Source organism: Epinephelus moara, chromosome 23 (assembly GCF_006386435.1).
Source record: "Epinephelus moara isolate mb chromosome 23, YSFRI_EMoa_1.0, whole genome shotgun sequence".
Lineage (NCBI taxonomy): Eukaryota > Metazoa > Chordata > Actinopteri > Perciformes > Serranidae > Epinephelus > Epinephelus moara.
In genome coordinates this window covers 21,440,593-21,443,980 of record NC_065528.1, presented here as the reverse complement: position 1 = coordinate 21,443,980, position 3,388 = coordinate 21,440,593, and the positions used below count along the sequence as shown (strand labels likewise).

At 38.8% G+C, this 3,388-nt stretch overlaps 1 pseudogene; it reads left to right on the top strand.

Annotated features, from left to right (window-relative positions):
* The first annotated feature begins 2 nt into the window (after window positions 1–2).
* LOC126385264 (E3 ubiquitin-protein ligase TRIM39-like) lies at window positions 3–1,873 on the top strand (annotated as a pseudogene).
* Window positions 1,874–3,388: the final 1,515 nt, after the last annotated feature.

The following is a 3,388-nucleotide window of genomic DNA, read 5'->3' as shown; positions in this document are numbered from 1 at the left end:
TGATTGAGGAGAGGTACAGAGCAACAAAGCAAAAGGCGGAAGGTTTCCTCACAGAACTGAGGATGGAAGTCGCTGAGCTCCAGAGCAGAAGCAGCCAGCTGGAGCAGCTGTCACAGTCTGAGGATCACCATCATTTTCTCCAGAGCTTCTCAACCCTGTGCTCTCCTTCAAACAAGGACTGGACCAACGTCAGTGTTCACAGCCATCTGTCTTTGGAGGCAGTGAGAGGGGCTGTGAGTCTGCTGAAACAAAGTGTTGATGAAATAATGGAGGAGGATCCTGAGATCAAAATGAACAGAATGAGAGAACATTTGACCCTGACACAGTATATTGCTCGCTTGTTATCAGCCAGGATGGAAAACAAGTGACAGATGCAGGCACAAAACAGAAACTTCCCTACAGTCCAAAGAGATTTGAAGAGTGTGCAGAGGTTTTGGCAAAGGAGGGGTTCACATCAGGGAAGTTTTACTATGAAGTGCAAGTGACAGGAAAGACTCACTGGTATCTTGGAGTGGTCAGAAAGTCTGTTGAGAGAAAGAAAAACATGACTCTGTTAGTTGAAAATGGTTTCTGGACCTTTGGGCTTAAAGAAGGTTCATATAGAGCTTATACAACACCACGTGTTGAACTCTCACTGAAAGAAAAGCTTGAGAAGGTGGGCATCTTTGTGGACTATGATAAGGGAAAGGTTTCTTTCTATGATGTGAATTCTAAATCTCATATCTATTCTTTCACTGGCTGCCACTTTACAGAGACACTGTATCCATACTTCTTCCCTGGACTCTATATGGATGGAACAAACTCCGCCCCTCTCATCATAACCCCTGTACCTACAACACACTGAGTTTGGCCCTTCTTTAAAAGGTCCAGTGTGTAAAAGCCCAGATTCACCAAACCTGAAAGATGAAGGCCGTTGCTGTGTCGTGACCAAAAAAGTTGCGCATCACGAAATGTTTCTGCTACATAGTTCAATGGATAAGAGAAAAATAAACTTACTTAATGTAACAAGTAGATTTTGATCTTGACAGACGCTCTTCAACAGCCCAACTTTGACTGACAGTCGACCATCAGCTTGGTGCGTCAGGGCCTTAAGATTTAGGGGGTTTTAGTGGCATCTAGTGGTGAGGACTGCAGATTGCAACTAACTGAAACTTCTCCCGATTACAAATTTTCAGTGTCCATCACTAGGAAGTATTTACTTGGAGCTGACTTCTCCGCAGACGTCTCTTCCTCTTCAATAACAAACAAAGTCAGTAATTTAAACCGGTAAAAAACATGGTGGTCTCCGTAGACGAGGACCGGCTCCATATATAGATATAAACGGCTCATGCTAAGGTAACAAAACGACAATGATTCTTATTTTCGGGTGATTATACACTAAAGAAAACAAACTGTTATTACATTTAATTTCTGCCAATACATCCCCTTTAATCCTACACACTGGACCTTTAATGTCAATACACTTTACAGATCTGCAAATGCTATATTGGTAATCTCAAACTAGCCTCTCTAATATTTACATGTTTTCTCTTTATGCATGGATATATAAAAGAAGCATGACGCTGCATGACAAGTGACTTCCTGTTTCCCTCTCTACAGTGTACATTTCTGTAAATATGATGATGTGAACTCATGATACTAATGTTGCACAGTTATATTGTCAGATCCTGTTGTATCACAATAGAGGATATAATGTTTCTCTGTTCAGACGTTCTGTTCTCTTACAATCTTCTGCTCCTGCAAAATCAGACATGTTTTGCCTTTCAAAGACCAGTGTCTAAATATTCTTCATTTTGTTGCTTTCTTGTGATTCACGGTGAATTTTGTGCTTCTGTGACAACTGGGGCTGAATAAACTGCACATCTAAACTTGATTAGACGAGACTCTTGTCATGTCATTTCTACCTAGAAGCTGTGACACAGTATTAAAGGATAACTTTGGCATTTTTCAACCTGGACCCTATTTCCCTGTGTAATTGATTTGTTATTGCCTTGTTAAGCAGAAGTCTCCTTCAGAAACATCACCAGATGTGTGTGTGATTTGGAGAGAAATAATACCTGTAGTAGTTTATAGAAAATGTATTTTAGTGTTTGTCTAAAAGATCTTCAGTTCTGATTTAAAGCATCAGGCCTTTGAATTCTATCGCCGACGTTACTTGTAACAGAGTAAACGCATGAAAAGTGGACAAAAAAAAGACAGCGTAGGTTTTTATTTCACTGTTTATATATTCATTACATCTTCCTGATGCTTCTTGTTATTACACTATCACCTTTGCTGCTCTAACACCACAAATGTACCCGTTATATGAATAACAGGTGGTTATCCTATTAGAAAAAACAATGTAACTAACATTACTGTTGTCATTCATAGCCAGTAGGTATGTCCTTGATGTATAGAAAGGGCACATGTAGGTATAAAATATGATAAAAATATATTATATGTTGTATAATAGAGTTTTATTTTGCTCTTTTTTGTTGAGGGAATGAGTCAATCTATTAATCAAAATCATCACTTTTCACTGTATAAATTATTTTCGTGACAAACATCCATTTCATGGAGGGGAAATTTAAAAATGATTTTAATAAAACACAGGGTCATGTTTTGTTCTAACTCAGGTAGAGGTATCTGAAAACCCCCTTTTGAGCATTTGTGCCTGAACCTGCCGCATGCCCCCAACCTTTGGAATTAAAATTGTTTCCAAATTAGCAATGAGCTAAATCAGCAAGTTAGCTATGAGCTAAATTAGCAAGTTAGCTATGAGCTAAATTAGCAAGTTATCTATGAGCTAAATTAGCAAGTTAGCTATGAGCTAAATTAGCAAGTTAGCTATGAGCTAAATTAGCAAGTTAGCTATGAGCTAAGTTGANAGGTAGAGGTATCTGAAAACCCCCTTTTGAGCATTTGTGCCTGAACCTGCCGCATGCCCCCAACCTTTGGAATTAAAATTGTTTCCAAATTAGCAATGAGCTAAATTAGCAAGTTAGCTATGAGCTAAGTTGAGAGAGCATCTGGAGGTGAAAGAGTTAAATGTTATCAGGAAATGGAGCAGGGGAGGAGACGTTACCAACGTCAACATGCTGAAACGAAACTCAATGAGGAGACTGAAGGAGTCGTTTTCAAAGTGTAGTTTGCTTTGACATTGTTGCGCAGCTGCTTTTAAAACCTGCTACTTTACAGGTAAGAAAGATAATATAGTTCAACTGTTCCCTTTTCCTCTGTGTTTCTTGTTGAACATGTGATAAGTTAAAGCAAATATAAACTGTTTAAACACATGATTCAGCCTATTCAGTTGAATGATGTGAGTTGTAATTGTGTTTTTATTTATGACTTATTGTCCAGATATGGCAACTTCCAGCTGTCTGCTGTCAGAGGAGAAGTTCCTTTGTTC